The 13,560-nt window shown below is 47.0% G+C and overlaps 1 protein-coding gene across 5 annotated transcripts in view; it reads right to left on the minus strand.

Moving 5' to 3' along the window:
- The window catches only part of SLC4A11 (solute carrier family 4 member 11), a 234,448-nt gene that overhangs the window by 94,057 nt on the left and 126,831 nt on the right, over positions 1-13,560 (minus strand). The window lies entirely within an intron of this gene.

A 13,560-nucleotide genomic window follows, 5' to 3' on the forward strand; every position in this document is an offset into this window, starting at 1 on the left:
GACCGCAAAACCGCACGCGAGAACTGTGCACAAGCGTTGCAAAGGCTTTAAGCTGGGTGAGTGAAGTTCCTAAGAAGCATTTAAATTATTTTCCCCCTTCTCGAACTGCCCTTGTCAACCAGGAAGCACGGACAGAGGCCTAACCTATCAGGGAACACAATTGGCCCATCCATTTTCCATTCTTGGAGAAGGAAGCGCTGAAGTGGCCGGCATCCCACCCTGACATCAGGGTTTCTAAAATAGGATTTATCAGATGGAGCTCGCGGGGCCGGCATTGTGCCTGGCGACATGAAAAGGGCTTTGCTATTAATGTGAGGAAACGCAACTATTGTGTGCAGAATGATACCCATGCCGTCCCAGACCACTTGTCTCTGGACGGCTCTCTCTCTGGAATTCCCTGGCGCCGCCAGAGTGGGTTCCTTCTTATATCCACGCAACCCCTCCTTTCGGGGGGGGGGATTATCCCAGCAGCGGGACCCACCTCCTGCCCTCGCCCCCCCATGTTTTGGAAGCTCTCGCTTGCCGGTTGAGTTTCCCGGTGGTTTGCCCCGGGTGTGCCTGCGTTGCGTCTGGAGCGCTTTTCAGGAAACTGTCGATTCAGTATCTCGGCACGGTCTATTGTGTGGAGGGTGGGACAAGCCTTATTAAAAGTGGGTGTTTGTGTGCAAGAAAGTGTAAAGGCTGCCCCATTATTACAGCTAAACAAAGCCACATCCTGCCTTCCAACTGGCTCTCCACCAAATTGCTACCACCGAGAAAATAATAATAATGATTTAGGAAAAGGGGGGGGGGTTGGACACAACCACTGCCAGAAACTTTTTCCTTTCTTGTTTTCGACCTCAGGCACAGATGCACGGAGAAGCGTTTGCCATTAGGAAACAAGCCAGCTAGTAAAAGAGTGAGCACAGACGGGGGAAATAAAAAAAATGACTTGTCCTTGGTCGCATATTGCTCAGTACTGTCAACACTGACTGGCAGAAGCTCTCCAAGATTTCAAATAGGGCTCTCTCCAGCCTTTCCTGGAGATGTCCGGATTGGAACCCGGGACCTTCTGCACACACAGCAGGTGTTCCTTAATGGAGCTACACTCCTCCCCAGCTGGCACTGTCCAATATTTAACTCTTGAATCTGGGAGCAGAAATGGGCTCACCTTTCAGTTTCCCCACAGAAAGCCTCTCAGACCCAGTTTGTCATTTTGCTAAAGGAGATGTATGATGAGCTGAAGATGGCCAAGGCAAGGACATTTCAGGTGTCCCTACGTCTGGGGAGGGTGGGATACAAATAATTTATTATTATTATTATTATTATTATTATTATTATTATTATTATTATTTATTGCTTGTAAGCTGCTTTGGGATTCCTTTGAACAGTGGGGTAGAAATACAATCAATCAATCAATCAATCAATCAATCAATCAAGCTGTGCTGTGCTGTGCTGTGGAATGAGAAATGGCGTCACCACCAAATAACTTGTGTTTTCCTCCTGGCACTGGTTGTCTAGGTCTAGGACATGGGTAGACAAACTAAGGCCTGGGGGCCAGATCTGGCCCAATCACCTTCTCAATCCGGCCCCCGGACGGTCCAGGAATCAGCGTGTTTTTATATGAGTAGAATGTGTGCTTTTATTTAAAATGCATCTCTGGGTTATTTGTGGGGCACAGGAATTCGTTCATTCCCCCCCGAAAAAAATATAGTCCGGCCCCCTACAAGGTCTGAGGGACTGTGGACTGGCACCCTCCTGAAAAAGTTTGCTGACCCCTGGTCTAGGACAATGAAAAACACTTGCAAGTCCAGAGCACAGGAATTATCCACAGCAGAGCACCTTGTACCTGAAAGACAGAATGTGTGAATCAACCCTTTATCTTCAGAGGCTTAAGTTCCAATGGTTGGATGGCCATCTGTCCTGGATGCTTCAGCTGAGATTCCTTCATTGCAGAGGGTTGGACTAGATGACCCTTGATGTCCTTTCAAACTCTACAATTTTCTGATTCTAAATAGCTGCGTTATTCTCCTACCTTTGAGCAACAAGGCTCAGATCTAATTCCCCGTATTTTTCATTCTGCTGGGATGTTGTAGTAGTTACTCTACACAGAGCTACTTCCTTCCACCACTAAAGCTATCACAAAACTGCAGACTCGTCAGATACCTTCCTAAGGACTAGTAACTTCTTGGGCACATAATTTAACATGGTTCTACAAATCCGCCTTTGCTCTTAAGACATGGAAGTGGCCTCAGAAACCTGAGAGGCAGACTCAGGTCATATTTCTGAATGCTCTTATCCTTACCCCCCCCCCAAAAGACCTGCCATGTGTAGGGTACAGCACAGTTCTTTTCCAATACAGTGGTACCTTGGTTCTCAAACGTCTTGGTACTAAAACAACTTGGAACCCAAACACTGCAAACCCAGAGGTAAGTGTTCTGGTTTGCAAACTTTTTTCTGAAGCCAAACAAGCTCTGTTTTGAGTGTTATGCTTACGTTGCAACGGCTCTCAACCTGTGAGTCCCCAGATGTTGTTGGATTACAACTCCCATCATCCTTGACCACTGGTCATGCTGGCTAGGAATGATGGGAGATGTAGTCCAACAACATCTGGGGACCCACAGGTTGAGAAACACTGGTTTAGAGTGTTACGCTGAGGTCTGTCTGTTTTTGCTATTTATTTTGCGTTTTTCTGGCTCTTTCCTTTTTGTTTCTGTGACTGTGTGGAACCCAGTTCAACTACCAACTGATTAATTGACTGATTGTGTGACTGCAGTACATTGTTTATTGCTTTCATTTTATTGCTCAATGGTCTCGTTAGATAGTAAAATTCATCTTAAATTGCTGTTTTAGAGGTTGTTTTTAAAAGTCTGGAACGGATTGATCCGTTTGGCATGACCAAAGCGCGCCTTGGTTTTGGAACGGACTTCCAGAATGGATTAAGTCTGAGAACCAAGGTACCACTGTATACAAAATGTCCCAATGTCAGCCTGGGTAGCTCAGTTGTTGGGAGCGTGGCGTGGCGCTGATCACGCCAAGGTTGCAGGTTCGATCCCCGTCCGGGACAACCTCATTGCAGGGGATTGGACTAAACAATCTTCAGGATTCCTTCCAATTCTGTTATTCTATGATTCTTTTTTTTTTTTTTTAGGAAATATTTATTAAGATTTTACAAAAAACAGATATACAAACACACATAATAAAAAAACAAGAAAAAAATAAGAGTAAACACACACAAAAAAATACAAAAAATTAAAAACAATTCTTTTTCATAATTTAAAACTCATTTGCTTGTTTCTTTGACTTCCTCACACCTCCCCTTCTTGTATTCCCATTTAAATAATCAAATCAGCAAATCCTTACCCTCTTTCATTTATCTTATCTCTATAAATTAACATTTTATAACTCAGTATTTTCATCCATTATCAATTCATTTTTGCATATTCTTATTAACTTTGTTACTAAATACCACTTATTTCCAATCCAATACCATTTTAGTTATTTTTTTTTTACCTATTTATTGTTATTCTATGATTCTAAGGTGGGATGGGGGGGAAACCATTAAAAAACATAGCGCAGCCCTGAATTCCACAAGACAGACTTCCAACTTGACTAGCTTCAATAAATTGTGCAAGCCCTGTTCTTTTTCCCCTCCCTCTCCTTCACTCCCCCAGGTGAAATTATGCTAAAGTTTAGCACATTGGCAGTTTTAAAAGCAAGCCTATGACAGCGCAAGTATGAGATTTATTATACTTGCATTATCCACATGCATCCAAACGCCTCGAGGCTCTGGGCATGTTTTCTAAACCTAATAAATAACAACATGAACAGTAAGGGGTTGTTGCTTTCAATCGCATGGCTCAGATGAGCCTGTTAGGAGTTAAGTGCTCCCAGAGAGCTCAGAACATAGTTTTAAAGGGTATAAAACGTCTGTTCCCAATGGTCTATTAAAACAGGAGTTGAATGCTATTACGAGAGCGGTCTGACCTATCAATGGGGCAGGGGGACAACTAGGTCAGTTGTCCATCTAGTCAGTGATTTAGGGGGTTGGAAGGGGAAATGAGAGCAGCCACAGCAAGCTACAAGCCCCCCCCCCAAACCACCAGAAATTCTGCCTTTGCAATAATCGCCGTCATGTTCAAGACCAGTAGCGAAGCCAGAAAGTTACAGATAGGTAGCCGTGTTGGTCTGCCATAGTCAAAACAAAAAAAAATTTTTCCTTCCAGTAGCACCTTAAAGACCAACTAAGTTAGTTGGTCTTTAAGGTGCTACTGGAAGGAAAAAATTTTTTTTGTTTTGAAGCCAGAAAGGTCACTGACAAAAGGGAGTGTTGCAGATCCTCCAAGTGTCCCTGTTTTCCAGGGAGAGTCTTGGATTTACAGAAGCCGTCCCGGTTTCCGATTTGATCCCACAATGTCCCGCTGTACACCTACAGTCATACCTCGGGTCACAGCCACTTCAGGTTGCGGTTTTTCAGGTTACGCACCCGCCGAAACCTGGAAGTATCGGAACGGGTTACTTCCAGGTTTCGCGGTTGCGCAGAAGCACTAAATCGCGCTTTGTGCATGCACAGGCGCGCCGAATCGCAACCCGCACGTGCTGCGAATGTGCATCCCGCATGGATCATGTTCGCAACCCAAGCGTCCACTGTATTTTCATCGGAGAAATGTTGGAGGGTATGGTACTGGCTTCTGTATCAACGCCGTTTTAGCAATCTAGGTTAGACTACTGCACTGCGCGACGCCTGGGGCTGCGTTTGGAGACAGTTGCAGAAACTTTGGCTGGCACAGAATTCGGCAGGCGGATTGCTGAAAGGGACCAGGCGGACCCAAGGATATAACCTGAATTCTGGCCTGGCTGCGTTTTCCGTCAGTCGGTTTCCAGGCTCAACTCCAAATGCTAATTGTGGTTACGAGTGTTTGAACCGGACCTGGGAGACCTGGGTTCAGATCCTGGGCCAACCACAAAGCTCATTGGGACACTCTTATTTCACTCTAACCTACCTCACACGGTCATTGTGGGGATAAAATGGGGAGGCGAAGAATTGCGTGCAGCACCTTTAACTCTTCAGAGAAAAGGTAGACTCTCTTCCTCCTGGATTCTGTTCCATCAGGCTGAGGTGTTAATTCCAAAAAAAACCCACCTCTCCTGAAAAGGCTTTTAAGGTAGTTTACCATTACATAGCATGGACAAATTTAATGATATTTGAAACGTATTTATCGAAACTATAGTGGCACCTAAATCAACATATACCCCAGTGATTAATTTATACCTCTACATATATACTCCAAAGTTTTGTAACCTTAATTATAAAGTAAAGGTAAAGGGACCCCTGACCATTAGGTCCAGTCGTGGCTGACTCTGGGATTGCAGTGCTCATCTCACTTTATTGGCCGAGGGAGCTGGCGTACAGCTTCCGGGTCATGTGGCCAGCATGACTAAGCCGCTTCTGGCAAACCAGAGCAGCGCTCGGAAACGCCGTTTATCTTCCCGCCGGAGCGGTACCTATTTATCTACTTGCACTTTGACATGCTTTCAAACTGCTAGGTTGGCAGGAGCAGGGACCAAGCAATGGGATCTCACCCCGTTGCGGGGATTCGAACTGCTGACCTTCTGATCGGCAAGTCCTAGGCTCTGTGGTTTAACCCGCAGCGCCACCCGCGTCCCTATACTTTATGGTTATTTTCTTACTGCTGTTTTCCTTTGCTTTTTATAATGTTTTTAATGTACCCTCTTTATTTTTCTCTTTTCTATTCTCTCCCCCTCCCTTTTATTTCCTTTAACTCACTATTATAATCTCAATAAAAGAAGAGTGGCAGATGAAGATGATAGACTTTGCGGAACTGGCGAAGCTGATGGGAAAAACCCGAAACCAGCACAGTCAAGTATTCCAAAAGGACTGGAGCGAATTTATACAATATTTGAAAGATCATTGTAAGCAATTAACAACACTAGCAGGGTGACCCAAAGACTTGTAATGAGAAATTTCTTACCTTTCTATATTTATTTAAATTTTGAGGTATCTTGCCGTGAGTTATATTAGAATTGGGAAATATATAAAATGCAGTGATACAAAGATTACTTTTGAAAGCCATCAGGTGGGAGGGAAGGAAGTCGATAGGCTCTAAAGAGCCAAAGAAGTAATGTGGATAATGATGATGTGATTATATATGTTTAAATGGAAAAATAATAAAAATTATTTTTTAAAAAAATTATAAGCCGAGGGCCTTCTGGCAGTTCCCTCGCCGCAAGAAGTGAGGTTACAAGTAACCAGGCAGAGGGCCTTCTCGGTAGTGGCGCCTGCCCTGTGGAACACCCTCCCAACAGATATCAAGGCAATAAACAACTATTTTACTTTTAGGGAAGTTTTTAATGTCTGATGCTCTATTGTTTTTAATATTTAGTTGGAAGCCGCCCAGAGTGGCTGGGGAAACCCAGCCAGATGGGCGGAGTATAAATTATTATTATTATTATTATTATTATTATTATTATTATTATTATTATCTCCTCAATAAAATATAAATAGTAAAAAAAAAAAAGAATATACAAGCATGGTCTCTGTCAACTGAAGAAGAAGCAGTGGCAGTCAGAAAAGGACTTCCCCTCCCAGATTTTTTGGGAGGAGGAAGAAGAGGCCTATCGATGGCTACCAGCCCTGATGGCTCTCCTCTGCCTCACAATCAGAGGCAGTGATGCTTATGAATATCAGTTGCTGGAAACCACAGGATGGAAGAGGGCTCTTGTGTTCGAATCCTGCTGTTGGCATTCCCAGATGACGCATCTGGTTGGCCACTGTGAGAACAGGATACTGGCCTAGATGGGGACCCTTCTTATGTTTTCATTTCATTATTTAAAAATATTCAGCCTGAGGGTAGCTAGGTGCCAGCTTGCTGCAGTACAGTGGTACCTTTGGTTGCAAACAGGATCCGTTCCGGAGGCCTGTTCGCAACATGAAAAGCCCGCAACCTGAAGCGTTGTATCTGCGCAGGTGCGCAGCATGATTTGGCGCTTGTGCGCATGCGCGATTTAGCGCTACTGCGCATGTGCGAGCAGCGAAACCCGGAAATAACCCTTTCCGGTACTTCTGGGTCGCCGCGGGACGCAACCTGAAAAAACGTAACATGAAGCAAACGTAACATGGGGTATGACTGTATACCAAAACCGCTTCTCAGATATGAGAACGAAGCACTGAGCAAAGACTAGGCACACCTCCTGAGCACAGATTAAAACTTAACATTTAAAGATTAGCAGAGCAAGGTGTTTCGTTTCGTTTTGACAAATGGTGTCAATCACGCCAAAAAAGGATGTCTGTCTCTGGCAATATTTCAGCACTCCTTGTGAAAACGTTTAATTATTGCAATTGCTCTCACTTGCATCATCTTGCGGATCAAATCTGACTGGCTATGTAGTATTTTGACATGTTCCCTGATTGGCTGAGACATCCATGGACCAATACAGCCAAGGGAGAAATCAGCCTCTGCCAAAACGGACAACCCTTAACAGGCCTTAGCCTTCCCACCTCAACCAAAATTGCCGGTTTTTGCAGGAAACTGGGACACATTTGCGTGCAGCTGTGGAGTTCAATTAATCATTAATTTCAGAATGTGGCAGCGGCAGCCTAATGGGCAATAACAATAATATTTGAACAGCCTGTGTGCTTAGATTAAATTCGAATGCACTGCATTTTTAAATTGCTCTTCTACAGTGCATAATGATTTGGAAGAGATACTTTAGAAACTAAGCGTGTCGCGCAATTTCTAGGAAGCACTAACGCCCAGAGAAATTTATATTCCAGCAGCCTTCTGAAGACCGAGGTTGCATGAGTCATACCTATGAGCCCATGCATAGGGAGCAGACGGCTTCAAATTTTATTTAACACTTTGTTGTTCGAAGCGAGTCTCTGAGATGTGCAGTGGCCTCTGTGCAAACCATTCCCAAGAAATTGCTCTCAAAGCGATACCACACCTTCAAGTAGGAATTTCTCCCTTCCATCAAATAATGATGGATGTGAGCACTTAGCCAATGAACCCCAAACCAAGTCTTTGGTCCAGCGAGCGAGAGAGTCGGTTCCACTCTCAAACAGCTCTTACCACCAGAAAGTTCTTCCTGAAGTTTAGTCAAAATCTCCTTTCTTGTAACGTGAAGCCTTGGGTTTGAGTTCTACCCTCCAGAGCGGGAGAAAAAAAGCTTGTTCCCTCTCTCAACTAACAACGCTTGAGATGCCTATCACATCTCTTCTCTGTCTCCTCTTTTCCTGGTTAAACATACCCAATTCCCTCAACCGTTCCTCATCAGGCTTGGTTTCCAGACCCTTGATCATCTTGGTTGGCCTCCTCTGTACATGTCCCAGCTTGTCCACATCCTTCTTCAATGGTGGTACCCAGAACTGGAAACAATAGTGGTGTGGTCTGACCAAGGCACAATAGAGCATTACCGTATTTTTCGCTCTATAGGACGCACCGGACCATAGGAGGAGGAAAACGGGGGGGGGGGGAATTCTCCCCCTCTCTGCTCAGCACCCCTTCAGCGAAGCGGCAGGAGAAACAGAGCCCCTTCCATTTCTCCTCCCGCTTCACTGAAGGGGTGCTGCGCAGAGAGGGAAAACTGTGCAGCGCCTCTCCAGCGAAGCGAAGCCTGGAGAGAAAGAGGGGTCGGTGTGCACCGACCCCTCTTGCTCTCCAGGCTTCAGGCGGCTATCCGCAAGCCTTTGGAGCGCAGCAGGAACTCCTGCTGCACTCCGAAGGCTTGCGGATAGCTGCCTGAAGCCTCTGGAGCGCAGCGGGAGTTCCCTTCAGGCGGCTTCAGCGAAAGCAACTAGAAGCCTCCGGAGCGCGGGGGAGCTCTCCGTCTGCGCTTCGGAGGCTTTGCGTTGCTATCGCTGAAGCCAAGGAGCCTGCATTCGCTCCATAGGATGCACACACATTTCCCCTTAATTTTTGAAGGGAAAAAAGTGTGTCTTATAGAGCGAAAAATACGGTGCTTCCTTTAACCCTGTCTATGCAGCCTAGAATAGCATTAGCTTTATTTGCTGCTGGATCACACTGTTGACTTGTGCTAAGCTTGTGGTCCACTAAGATCCCTAGATCCACAAGACAAAATATAGAACAGCCTTTCCAGCAGCCCTAAGAGCCCACCAGAGTTTAGGAAGAAGAGTAACAGGAAGGGTAACATGTTATTTTAGAGCACACAAGTCAACTCCTAGGGTCTTTTCAGCCCCACCAATAAATTATTTGTGGGGGCCTAGTCTCCCCAAAGTTGATGGGCATTCAAATGGTGTGTGATCAATGATGCGGGGGGCGGGCTTATCTGCACCCCACAATATTTTATTCAAGTTGCCCCCCCCCTGATTTAGAGAACGGATTGTCAGTTTCTGGACGTGCATAAAGAGGTGCGCCACCTTCTCCAAAGTGCGCCACCCTCTCTCATGCGCTCTTATTATTTACTTGGGAAAACATGCAAACTGCTTAATCAAAAAGAAATACAGTCATACCTTGTTTCTCAAACGGCTTAGTTGACGAACAAATCGGCTCCCGAATGCCGAAAACCTGGAATTAAGTGTTCCAGTTTTCGAACATTTTTCGGAAGCTGAACGTCCGACGAGGCTTCTGTTTAACTGCAGGAACCTCCTGCAGCCAATCAGAAGCCATGCCTTGGTTTTTGAACGGTTTTGGGAGTCGAACAGATTAAGTTTGAGAACCAAGGTTCCACTGCACATCTCTAGGCAGGGTATATAAAGTGATCATCCATGATGCACAGATAGAAACCAGCAGAATATTTTTTTAAAAAAAAACCTAATGTATATATAACTAAATGATGTGTCTGGGTAGCCTTCCCGGCATGGAGTGATGTTTTTAGAAGAAGTCGTAAAACAGCATAGCAAAGGTGCCTGTCCAATGTTAACAGGCAGGCAGTTCCAGGCAGAACTCAGGTCCTGCTCAGAGGTTTCCCATCGCCACATCTGGCTGGTCACTGGATTGGCTGGGCCTTTGGCCTCATCCGGCAGCCAGACCACAGTTGTCAACTTCTCCCTTTTTTTAAGGGAAATTCCCTTATTCCGAATAGGATTCCTCACAAGAAAAGGGAAAAGTTGACAGCTACCAGCCGGACTCCTCTCTGCACTGCAAGACAGACGCCTCACAGCTGTGGGCCAAGCGTTATACGGCACATGTTTGGGTTCAGCAGGCGATGGGAGTCACGTAACTTGCAGCTTGCGAAAGCAGCAGGGGAAAAGGCCTTAGACCAGCCGGGGAAAGCTAAGAGCAAGGGGCCGGTATCCTCTATTCATTCCGGCGAGGGTTTTTTCCTCTGCAGTCGAACAATGCTAATTCACAAGGGCAGGATTTTTCGAATAGCAGAGAGGCAAATAATGGCACAATCGATTGCGTAAACAGAATAGCAAGACACGGACGCAGCGGGGGCACAATGAGCAGGCCGACATTCTGGCATTCCTCCATGCACACCCCAAGGGGAAGGTGCTAAATTTAGCTGCCCCTCATTTCGCCTCGCCTCGCCCTGCGTCCACCTCCCCACCCAACCCTCCGGGGGCCGTCGGGCTTATTGCATTGTCAGCGTCGGCGTATCTCAAGGTGCAGAGAGAAGAAAGCGCCTTGTGGTGCAAGGAGAAGGGTGGAAAGATATACTGTATTTTTTGCTCTATAGGACACACTTTTTCCCCTCCAAAAATGAAGGGGAAATGTGTGTGCGTCCTATGGAGCAAATGCAGGCTTTCGCTGAAGCCTGGAGAGCGAGAGCAGTCGGTGCGCACCGACCCCTCTCGCTCTCCAGGCTTCAGGAAGCTATCCGCGAGCCTTCGGAGTGCGGCGGGAGTTCCCGCCGGGCTCCGAAGGCTTGCAGATTGCAGCCTGCAGCCCGAAGCCCGGGGAGCACAGCGCTGCGCACCCCGGGCTTCGGGCAGCTATCCGCAGCGCTTGCCACTGCTCCCGGACCTGTTCCCCAGCCCTGCAGCTAAAAATGAAGCTGCGTGCAGCCTCTCCCGGCTGGAGAGGTTGTGCGTGGCGAAAGAGGAAGCCAAGACAGCCAGCCAATTTTTCTTCTTTATTTCCCCCCCCAAAAAAAACTAGGTGCGCCCTATAGAGTGAAAAATATGGTACACCGCAGTTTGTGGGAGAGAAACATAGCAGTAGCTAATGCAGATGAGTCAAAGAGGTGGTTTCTCCCTAGGCGGAGAAGGGCAGCCTAGCTAGAGAGAGAAAGAGAGAGATGCGCTACACAGGGCCACAGAAACATACGAAATTGCTTTGTGCCAAATCAGAGCACTGGTCCATTTAACTCAGTGTGGTCTACATTGACTGGTAGCAGTTTTCCAGGTGAGCTACCGTTATGGACTGGCTAGATGCAGAGGAGTGGGAGGGAGGCAACCGCTGGGAATTGCCAGGGGAAGAAAGCTCAGAGCTAGGGGATTAGTGGTGGGTCGACGATGCGTGGTCGGAGGGAGAAGAGGGAGCAGACTGGGAGGAAGAGGCGTCAGAAGAGGCAGCAGGGTTTCGTGAGCTGAGAGAGTCTGTGGCAGAGAGCAGTCCAGAATCAGAGGCAAAAGCAAAGGTTGGAGAGTAGGGGAAGGGCCAAGAGGCAGAGATGAGGCTGAAGAATCCAGGGAGTATCTCCCTCCTGCTGCAACCAGCTCCCCTCCCCAATGGACTCCCAGAACCAGAAGAGGTCTGAAGTGGGAGGAGCAAATTCAGGCATGGCGGCATAGTCTCAGATTGCTTGGGAAGGACCCGGGAAGGAAGGAGACTGTGGGAACTGTGGGATCTTCAGTCTCCACAACAGGGGCAAGATCTACCAATTTGAGCTGCTGAGCTCGCTAGGCCTGATCTCCTGCATCAACCATGTTTCCAAGAGTAAACAGTTAACTTCACTGATGCTGTGTGATTTCTTGCTGACCTGCTCCTGACAGCTACAGCCTTTTCTTTCAATTATAAGAACAAAGGAAGTGCTTTATACTGAACCAGGCCACCATTGGGGCATCGAGCTGACTGGCAGCAGGGGTTCAGATGGGCTTTACAGGGGGTTACCAATGTGACGCCCGAGGGCACATATGCAGAGGCCTTCCCTGGTGCCCACAGCGCCTCCTTTCCCCCGCCTTTCCTCTTGCTGAAATTAAGCTTGGAGGCAGCATTCTGTTGCAGGCAACTGAAGAGATTTGTGGTGTGTGCTTGGTTGCAGTGTGTGTGTGTGTGTGTGTGTGTGTCCGTGTGCAATTCTCACAACAGTTTCCCCCGTCTGGAAATGTATCCATAGGCCCAAAATGTTTGACAACCCCTGGCACGGAACGAGATTTCCCAGAAGCTCAGGCACCTGCTGTTGTGCTAACACAGTCAGCAAACAGCGCAGATGGAAGCGAAGACAAGCGGGACGTTATGGGGGAAATTATGTATTGTAAAAATGATGGAGACGACTCTTTGTGCCTCTGTTGCGCCCATGCTTTGTTCTCCTCCTGATGCGATCAACTGTACTATTATACACCTCGTTGCATATAGAAACATGACACACAACGCACATGCAAACAGAGTTTCAAATAAAAAAACCTTCCAATTCTTCTGCAAATAGAAAGCAGCCTGTGTCTTCAAAATTGACTTCCGTAGCCTTAGGTGTGTGTTTTTTGTGGAGGGAGAGCGTTCTGTTAAGTCTTAACACTTTAGGGGCTAATTCAGTGTTTCCCAGCTTTTTACAAATCTCTCTCTAGGAAGATGGAAGTATTTCCCAAGCGTGCCAGGAAAATGATATTTTAGTAAGGGCAGCCTCTTTACCCCTTCTCTCCCTCTGCTTAGGCCAGCCCACCCAGTCTTGGCTCAACTTGTATTAGTCGCACGGTCACACCTACACAAGTGAGGCCAATTCCTGTTTGAGTTCAATAAACACACCCCAAAGAGTCTTCCCATTTCGAACACTCATGCGCCGTCACACAACCAAGTCCTCTAACACGTGCCAAGACGACTGCCTTGTGCAAAATGAGAAACAGGCCCATTCTCGTTCGCACAACACTGTAAACCATGGTTAAGCTTAACTATGGTTTAAAGGTGAACGCACAGCCTGGTGTTGCACGGGGAGAAGATCACAGCCACTACTTGGAGCTGAGATGCATTTTGGTTTAGTGTTAACAGCCAAACACAGGCTTGCTGGGGGAGAGACAAACCATGAGCCTGGGCTTGGATGCAAGGTTCAATCAAACCATGGTTTAGTTGCCAGTAGCGTGGCGGCAGCAGGACCAGAGAAGAAGCGAAGGAGGGATGATTTTCTCCCCATCACCAAAACAATGGTATCCACCTTTAAGCCATCGTTAAGCTTAAAAGGTAAAGGGACCCCTGACCATTAGGTCCAGTCATGACCAACTCTGGGGTTGTGGCGCTCATCTCGCTTTATTGGCTGAGGGAGCCAGCGTACAGCTTCCGGGTCATGTGGCCAGCATGACTAAGCCGCTTCTGAAAACCAGAGCAGCACACGGAAATGCCGTTTACCTTCCTGCCAGAGTGGTACCTATTTATCTATTTGCACTTGATGTGCTTTCGAACTGCTAGGTTGGCAGGAGGAGGGACCGAGCAATGGGAGCTCACCCCGTCG

This window comes from Podarcis filfolensis (genome assembly GCF_964270895.1).
Source record: "Podarcis filfolensis genome assembly, chromosome: 9".
NCBI lineage: Eukaryota > Metazoa > Chordata > Lepidosauria > Squamata > Lacertidae > Podarcis > Podarcis filfolensis.